The 10,394-nt window shown below is 26.0% G+C and overlaps 1 pseudogene; it reads right to left on the bottom strand.

Annotated features, from left to right (window-relative positions):
- Positions 1 to 8,183: 8,183 nt before the first annotated feature.
- LOC101508096 (uncharacterized) lies at positions 8,184 to 9,224 on the bottom strand (annotated as a pseudogene).
- Positions 9,225 to 10,394: the final 1,170 nt, after the last annotated feature.

Here is a 10,394-nt window from a genome sequence, read left to right as displayed (position 1 = left end):
AAATGAGTCGATTCAGGACATCATCGTTTTCTTCATTGTTTTTCCATTGTGGCAGCATCAACCAAGCACAAATTCTATGATCTCTACATATACTCATACTACTAGGATTTGTTTCCTCTCTCCACCAAAAATTTTATTTCTCTTATTCATAATTTATTTTATCGAAAATAAACTATTTTATTAATTAACACGTCAAACATCTTCAAATTATAATTTTTAAAAAGTGACATAGAGCCTCGGTTGTAATGCATATGTTATTATTCATGTGATTGTCCTCAATTAAAAAAAAAAAATAGAAATCCTTATACAAAAATCATTCATCTCATTACTTCTATAGTCCAAATATGCTTTAACTAAAGAATTTGAAAAGAATAATGCATTGTTAGTATCGGTGGTACTAACCAAAACTTTTAAGCTATCATTACAAATACAATCGCATATATTCATATTGAAAGTCTTTTAGAAATAATTCCTTATCCGTCTTCGAACCGTGTCGTAGTAGATGTTCATGTAAAACCTAAGACAACTTTTAAGTGAAATTTAATTTTTAATGTTGAAAAATAAATAAAAGTTTGACATATTTTAATTATTTATTGCTTTACATACTATATATATATATATTAGAGAACATACAATACAATGATATATATTTTGAAATATGTGCGTTATTCATTATACTAATAGTCTGATTATGATGTAAGTATCAATCATATCTTTAATCTTAAACTAGTGTTTATATTTATTCAATTTTCAGTATAATTTTGATTGTTTAGCTGGTGTCTTGGGTTGGGAAGAGGTCAAGTTGACCCATTTAAGTCTACTTGCAACCTAATTTATGTCTAGTTGAAATCAGACTTTTTTTAAAAATAAACAAGATCAAGACTATTTTAAAAACATCTTTAGTTTAAAAGGTCATGTCACAAGCCAGTAAAAGACTTTTAAGTTTAACAAATTGAATAAATATAAATAATATTTTTTAATATTATTATTTTTATATATTGAATTTTGAACTTTATGTAAAATTGTAAGTTTGCTAATCTTTTATTAATTTAATCATACTATTTTACATTAATTTTTTACATTTAAATTTATTATTACAAAATAAAATTAAGTATGATATCATATAAAATTAAATTCTTTAAATATTATATTGATTTCATTAATCTATTATTTTGTTAATTTATTTAAATATATATCTTATTATTTATTATTTAAAAATATTAATATGAAAAAAAAATTAAAGTATGCTAACATGTCATACTAAGTTGAAACCTTAAATTTTTTGACATAACAAATTTAAATCTCGCAAAACTTACTTCATCATATTTTATTTTCATTCTATCTATGCGACTATGCCCCTTATACGGAAATAAATTATCTCATATTTTGGAGTCATATTTTAATTTTCATCATCCATATAATATTTTAAATCAAAGAGAAAATAAATTCAAAAATAAAAGTAAAAATAAATAAATGAGATTAAAACACGATCCTCCCATAATATTTTTCTAACACAAGACAACCTTTTCTCCTTATTCACGATTATTTAGAGCGACCAGAAGACATGGTTGCCACATCAATCACCGTTGGTGGAAACAGCTTTAAAAAAAAAGCACTATTTTTACATATGGCAGTAATTTATTTTATACCCACTTGTTTGTTGTTGCAAAACAGCCTAATTACTATTATTATAATGATATAAATAAATAAGTACGCCAAAAAAATTAAAAATTATATAATAATGTAAAGTGTGTATTCCAATGTCTAAAAGGATAGTGTATTAGAGCTATTATTCGGTTGATCTATTCATGTTCCCTAAGGTTGCAATACGTGACGTACTATATTGAAGATGATATGATTCACCAATCAAAATATTGTTTTTTTACTCACAAAAACAAGACTAGATTTTAGATTACGTCTACGATTATTTTACCGTTCAAAAATCTCAAACGCAAGTTTGACTCCAAAATATTTAAATTAGTAATGACTATACACTATCATGTAAATATTGATGATGAAAGTTATAATATTGTGTGGATGATGAATCAAGAGTTGCTATTTATTTTTAGGATAAACAAGGTTGGATATTGGGATGTTTAAACAGTTATTGCATTGTGCAAAACACTTTAATAGAACATGTTCAATTGACAAAGTCTCTAAATTTTTTCCTTTTTATAATATAATAAAATAATGATAAATATTTTTTGAGTTAAATATATTTTTAGAAACTCTAAAATATTTAAAACGGTCTTGAGTGTAACCGCTGATACATATGTTTTTTCTTCATTAAATTACATTTTAATTAGCATGTCTACAAGGACTAGTTCAATTAACTATGTCAACATTGTTTGACTCTATATTTATTGTGGTGATCCAAGGTCAAATTTGAAATCTTTGCTTTATGTGTATATTTTTTAAGGTTTTTTTGTCATCTCGTTTAAAAAAATGTTAAATTAGTTTTTTAGTCTCTTAACTTATTTTTTTGCTTTTATTTTAGTTCTCTAATTATTTTTCTTTTCATTTTGGTTTTTTTAACTATATTTTCATTAGTCAAGTCAATCATTTTCTTTAATTTAAAAAAAACGTTAAGTTGTGTTATCTTTTTATTCTGAGTTATCTTCAAATCCATATATTTATGATATAATTCAATCTAAAAACTCATAAATTTATGATCTTCTTCAATCTAAAAACCAAAAAAAAATCATTAAATCTATAACTTTAAAATCCATAAATCATTCAAATTCATAACTTACAAATTCAATTTCATAATCTTTTCACACTCTGAAAAATAAAAGATCATCAAACTTATTCTTTTTCCAAACAGATATTTTCTATACAATTTTCTTAATCTTAACCTTTTAAATCATAAACTTAATCTTAAGTACACCTCTTTTTAAGACACAAATTTCTCAATTTATACATAAAAGGTATCTTAAAGTGGGATTGGGGATTTTTTATTTTTCTAAATTTAAAAGACTATGGATTTAAAAGAATATGAATTTAAATTTTTAAGTTATATGAAAGTATGAGTTTGTAGATTAAAAATAATCATAAAAATATGCGTTTATGAGTTTAAAGATGAATAAAATTTAACATTTTTATCAAAAATTAATAAAAGTAATGAATTTGATTCACGACAATGTAATTAAAAAAACTAAGATAGAGTGAAAAATAATTGAAAAATTAAAGTAAAACAAGAAAATAAATAAAAGATTGAAACATTAATTTAAAAGGAAAAAATTTATTCCACTAACGTATGTTTCCGATTTCATATGCATAAACTATTGAACGTAGCAAGAAAAACATATTGGTAAAGAGAATGAACCATTTTTTAATCATATTATGTGTAAAATATTTACTCACCATTAATTTTTTTAAGATGCATCGTTGTTTTCCAACATGCATTCATCCACTTTATTAATTACTAACCTCCGTTAATAACATATCAAATCATTTTTAGTAGTTTCTAATCTCAACCATAATTTTTCATCTTAAATATGAGATTTGTTGTAAGTCCAATTTAAATGAGATTAATGTAATATAGGTAAATGAACAATATTTAAACAAATAGCAAAAGAATTAATCAATGAAACTTGAAGTTAAATTTTGCTGGTATGATGGGGAATAAACAATTTTTGAACAAAAAATAAATAAAAGGACATTTTAGTCTTTCATATAAAACATGTACGACAGATTAATTTTTGACAAATAAAATGACGTCCGTGAATTTTTTATGCGACATTTAACAAAAATATATGAAAATAGTCCTTCATTTAAAAATCAAATAAATAAAAAATTAAAAAGGAAACAACACACTTATGGCTCCGAATGAAAACAAAAGAGGTAGAAACGAAAATCCTCAAAAACACAAAATTACGGTTTCTTTCCTTTCTCCGATGATTTTGATTCCTTCTGGTGGACATTATATGACATGTGGATTATCATAAAATCCAATCATGGATCAAAAACGAGTAAAAAACCCAATTTAAAAAAAAATTGACATAATATCTAATTTGTGTTAGTTTATTTTTGTGGAGAACTAAAAAGTGTTTTTTTATCATATTTTTTTGTGAGGGACCACATTCTAAAAATATCATTTATTAAAAAAGAAGAAATGACAATTCATGATTAAAAAAAATTAATTATACCAATTTCGTTGCAATTGAGGGCTTCACAAAACTCCTAAATTTTCTTGGCATATTGTGGAAATATGGTATCTATCATATTCTCTTGTTTGCTCTATCAAGTCAAGGACGGGCTAGCAACAATTTGACAATCCCTTTTTGAACAATGGAAATTAAGGTTTTTTTTTATTTTTATAAATGAAATAGTAAAGAAACTCGCTCACAATTGTGAGATTTTGAATTTGAATTTGAAGCATAATATTCAGTCATATAATATCGACATTTATCAGTTGAATTAAGTCTTACAAGTAGAAGTAAAGGTTATTATTATATGGACACAAGATTAAATGAATAATGTTTAGATATAGATACAAAAGAAATATTTTTTTTCAAACATCAACAAAAAATAAAATCAAATTTTTTATTGTTTTTAGAAAAATCTTTTTTTTTTTGTGCACCTAAATACTATGTATTTAATCTTGTGTGATCATATAAAGCTTGCATTGAAAATAAAAAGAACAATGCCTATTGTAGGTGGAAAATACACAACAAATTATAGGTTTGAATTGTGTATCTTGTTTTAAAAAATTCTTTGGACTAACAAATGGTGAAAATAAAAATAAATAAACCAAAGGCGGTAAACAAAAGGAAGGAAAATGACACAATGATTTATCTTGGTTCACTGTCAACTCGGTAGCTACCTCTAGTCCCTTCACTCATAATAATTTAATCCAATCATTCAAAATAGGTCACAAATACTTAACTTCACAATTTAAGTCTTCTCAACATCCAACTTGAAAACCACAAGTCGTTGAGGATTTACAGCAACTATCGGACCAGGTTATACAAGTGTATGATTTTTCTTGTGGGTTTCACTCAATTAGAGGATATAACAATAATCTTCCTGACTTAGCACAAATAAACAAATATTACAATAAAGTGCTAAATATTTTTCTAAGTATTTGACTATTGAAAGTTGTTGTGTTCAACTTTGTTGTCTTTGTTCTTCAATGGTGAAAACCTTTTATAGATGTCAACAGTTTGAGCTTTCAAATAACTTATTCTTCTTCTTCCAACGTTCTTCTAGTTCCAACGTTTTGATCATTTTATTTTGGTTCCTTCAATTTTCCAATCTTCTCGTTGCATTCAAATTCTAATGATTGTTGCTTTGATTTGTGTCCAGATGCTTAGTCAACATTTGCTTTGAATTTGTTCTTTGTTCTTGAGCTTTGCATTTTCTGATCGTTGTTTGACAGTTGCTGAAATTCAGTTCTCGATTGTTGTTGAACTTAATTCTAATCTAAGCTTTAATTCATAATTTTGTTAGGCAGATTTGTTGAAGTGAACCTTTGAAATGGATTGTTTCTATTTGATGAGATATTCAATTCAGTGCAATTAGGAATGTAATCAATTGGGCACTTTAATCCATTCAAATATGGACAACAATAATTGCTTGGACATTTGAATCTTCAGTATTAGTATCAGAGGCAATGAGCCTTCATCAGAGTCTATTTCTAAATTGTGTTTAGAAAGTCTTTCTTCAGAGTCAACTTCCGAAGTCATGACTTTTGTTAGAGTCATAGTCATTTACTTTTTCTAGAGCCATTGAGTTTTTCAACCATGAAAATGATACGTTGACTTTTTATCAGAGGTGTTGACTTTTTTGAAAGTTAGACACTTGCTTGTGTTGGAGGCAGATGATGTATTATGAAGGCCAGAGTCAGATCTAATCATCTTCTGGTGTTGAATTATTGGCAAAGGCAACTTAGTAGAGGTAGAGGCAATGTTGCATATTAGAGTCAGATGCCTGCTTGGAGCTACTTTGTTGGAGGCAGCTTATTAGAACATGTTGTATTTGACTTCAGAGTCTTATCTTCAGAGGCAAAACATTGGAGGCAAATTCAGAGTCATATCATTAGACTTAGTTACTTAGAAACAAAGACAGATCCTTATACACATCTCCTTTGGAGGCTGTGAAGGGCGTGTGTGGTCATTTTCTCTTATTCGTCATTTTATTTTATTTTCTCTTATTCGTCCTTTTATTTGTTTCCCTCTTAATTCACTCGCTTCCTATGATGCAAGCATTTCCTCTTATCTGAGGCACTTCCTTTGATCTTGGGTGCTTTTTCTAATCCTTTTGTTTTCTTCTAATTTATTTTCTACACACTCAATTAAATTATTAGTGCATTAAATTGTTTCCATAAAATATATTTAGTTATCATAAAAATATGATAAGGGATTGTTCTACAAACCATCTAAGTTCTAACACCTATAAATCATATCGTTTTTACTTAATAAGTTTCATATAATTTTTTACTTAATAAGTCTTAATGTGTCATTCTTAGTTTGAACCTTAAGTCTTCATGTGTGGTCTTAAGTTCAAATCTTAGAGAGCAAATATTAAGTATATAACTTATATAAAAGAAGTAAAATAACATTAAAATTAAGTTACTGTATTTAGTTATCTTTTTATTTATATTTCATTTCCAATAAAATATTTATGAGTAACTTAGTTTAACACAAAACTCGTGAAAAAGAGCGGAAAACAATGTGTTACAAGATGTTCCAATAATTGATGTTCATCTTTCTTTGTTAGATGAATATTATAAGAATATAGATAATTTAAAATACTATTTGTATATTTGGTTATGAAGTGAAAATATTGATTTTAGATGAATTAATTCTGACCAAAAGTGAGTTAAAGATAAAAGAATGATTTAAATATTTGATTCATTCATGTAAGTTCGCGTCTTTCTCGTTTTTGTCTTTGTAAGATTTTTTTTTTTTTCATTTCAACCATGAAAGTTCAATTTAGTTTTAAAATCATCTCGTCGTTAGTTGCTGTTAAAAAAGCTTATGTGGCAAACGAATGAGTGATGTGGCAGATGAATATTTTAAATAATTAAAAAAATGAAATTAACTAATTAAATTAATTAAAAAAAATGAAAGAAAGTTGAAAGTGTTATATTTTAGCCTCTTTATCCAAAATCAAATATAAGTTTGGGGATTAGAGTTATCTCTTCCTTTTTCTATCACCGCATTACCATTATTAGATCATCAACATAAAATCAGCATCTTTGAATCATCATCATCACATTACCAACAAAAAATTGATAGCTATAAGTGATCTATAAATAAAAACAAAAAATTAAACTTTAAACTTAGTAAATGTAAACTATAATTACAAAAAAATAAATATAAAAATAACATATTTGAGAAAAATTAGTCACATCCTAATTAGGACATTTCCAATATCACCGTTTAAGGTTTTCATCAATGTTAGAGATGAATATACATATTCCTTTTCTAAACTCAAATTCAGACAATTGAAAAAGAGTTGAGTTTGTTGTAAAGGAATATGACGCCATAGTTGAACGAAGAAGAAGCAGATGAAAATTCGAAGATAATGGTAATGTGATGTTAATGATCTGGTAATGGTGATGCGATGATAAAGAAAGGAGGAGAGAACTCTAATCTCCAAATTTGTTTTTGATTTTGGATGGAGAAACTAAAATATAACACTTTCAATTTTCTTTCATTTCTTTTTTAATCAAGTTAATTACTTAATTTCATATTTTTAATTATTTAATTTATTCTTCTGCCACATCACTCTTATGTTTGCCACATAAGCATTTTTTTAACATCAACTAACAGGCATGAATTATTTTAAAACTAAATTGAACTTAAAGGATTTAAATTGAAGAAAAAAAACTTATAGGGGCAAAAAATGAGAAAGGCGCGAACGTACATGGGCGAATCAAATATTTAAACCTAAAATAATTTATATTTGGATACATTCACGTTAAACTTAGTTGAATAATAATTTTCAGACTAAAAATCAATTCTAAAGAAAAAACTATAAATTACTAGTTTCAAGTAAGAATCAATTTTGCTACCAAAATAAATTCTACCCAATTACAATCAAATATATTAAAATCAATTTTATATCTCTAGAGTTAATTTTTTTAACTAAATCGCTAGAATCATATTTGACTTCTCTAAAAGTCGAAGAAACCAAATATACAATAAAATCATTTGAATTTTCTTATAAACAATTAATACCACAAAAATAAAAATTAAAATTAGAGACACCAATATTGATATTATCTCTTTGACATTACGTGACATTATCAATTTCTTGCTCAAAGGGTATCATCTATCTTAATTAAGACAAAATCTAAATGGAAAGTTGTTTTTTTAAGATAAAATTTACAATTATTATCTTCTAAACTAATCAACCAACTTGATCACAAAGGGAAATTGTGACACTCAATTGTAGTAAAGGACACATTACATTACATGTGAGTGAATTAAACTAAAAAAAAGAGAGGAAACTCTATTTGGGTCCTGTTTTCATCATGGTTCTAAATTCTTCAAAATCAACAAACCCATCTCCATTCTTATCAACCCCTTTAATCATAAGCTTACAATCCTTCAAACTACAATTCTCACAACCAAGATTAAGCAAAACACTTCTCAATTCCTTAGGTGAGATTAATCCATTCTTGTCAATATCAAATACATGAAAAGCATCCATTAAATACTCATCATGATCAAGCTCTTTTCCTTTTCCATAGTGATCTTCTTTCATGACAAACATGAATTCATCCATATTTACAAACCCATCTCCATTGAAGTCCAAAACTTTTATCATATTCTCAGCTTCTTTAGTAGCCGTGTACTTATCATATCCAAGACATGAAAGAACTTCGGCGAGTTCATTCGTTGAAATATTTCCATCTCCATTCGTGTCGATGAGCTTGAAAACTTGTCGAAATTGGCTAGATACTTCCATGTGGATGAAAGAAGAGATTGAGAAGTCGGAATTGGAACAAAATTTGTTGGGTTGTCTTTTTGGTTGGTTGTGGAGAGATTTGGTTTTATGATGAAGAAAGGTAAAGCAAGAAGTGAAAGATTGGAACATAGTTGATGGAAACGTTGGCTACACAAATGAAATGATAACAACAAAATGAAAATTGTTGCAAGTATGGGAATGATTGTAAAGGGTATATAAAAGGGAAGAAAAAGTATGGAAATAATATTAAAAAAAGTGGTGTGTGAAAATTATGGAAAAGGAGAAAATAATAATAATACTCGTGACTCTTAGATTAATTCAACTGTATACCAATTATTTTCCTTGTTAATAATTGGTTGAATGGAGTGCAGAGACATATTTAGAAATTTTGAATAGTAGAGATATAATATATATATCTCTTTCAACTATTGTCATATTTATAATATATAAAAAAACATTAATAGTTATTTTTTTAATGTATGAGGTATTTTTATTATAGTATTTGAATTTATTCAAATTATAAATACAATTTTAATAATTTTATAGATTAAATTAATTTGTATAAAATATATGTGAATACTAAATTAACAAACTATAGACATATTTAAATTAAAATAATTAATAAAAACAAATTTAAATTTATATTTGTAATTATAATATGTTTAAAGACTATAATAATAACATATCAAACATTTAAAAAATATCAAAAAATATAAACATAATATGTCTCTATTCTTTCTCTTTTATCATATCATTTATTTTTTAGTATATTAAATAATAAAATTTTAACTTTTCAAAAAACGAAGTATAGGTCATTCCCAACACAACCTTATGCTTGGGTAGGATGGAGTATGAGCTACAAATAGAATTATCAAATTTGGCCCGACCTAATCGGTTGGCTCAATGTACTTGCAACATTAATTCTATTGATTCTTTAAATGCATGTTTGAAAAGGATTGAACCATTTTGATTTAGATCATGATTCATCTTTATAGATATTAATTTCACAAATCTATATATTGAAATGGTCAAAAAATTTCATAGTTAAAAAATTCCAAAAACTAAAAAATTTCTAAAATTATTTAGATTTAGTGGGGTATATAGACCAACTTTTTTAAACTTATTTTTCGGTATTTTTATTAAAAAAATTAGCCAAATTTTTTTTTTTTTAATTTTCGGATAAAAAATTATTTACAAATTTTTTCTTATGTTCATATTTTTTCAAGAAAAATAAATTTCAAAAAAAAATTTCAACAAAAAAATCTCAATTGTAAGTATAGAAGTACGCCTAAGAGGGGAGGGTGAATTAGGTGTTAGTAAAATTTCTTGTTTTTAGTGATATGGTAGTTGGATTTTCTGAGTTTAAGAACAAAACTTAATAAAAAACTGCAGTAAGTAAATGGACACTTTAAGATTTATCCTGGTTCCCCTTATAACCAAGGGTACGTCCAGTCCTCTTGTGGTGTGCAAGAGGA

Source organism: Cicer arietinum, chromosome 7, assembly GCF_000331145.2.
Source record: "Cicer arietinum cultivar CDC Frontier isolate Library 1 chromosome 7, Cicar.CDCFrontier_v2.0, whole genome shotgun sequence".
Classification (NCBI taxonomy): domain Eukaryota; kingdom Viridiplantae; phylum Streptophyta; class Magnoliopsida; order Fabales; family Fabaceae; genus Cicer; species Cicer arietinum.
This window is presented reverse-complemented; position numbering and strand designations above follow the sequence as displayed.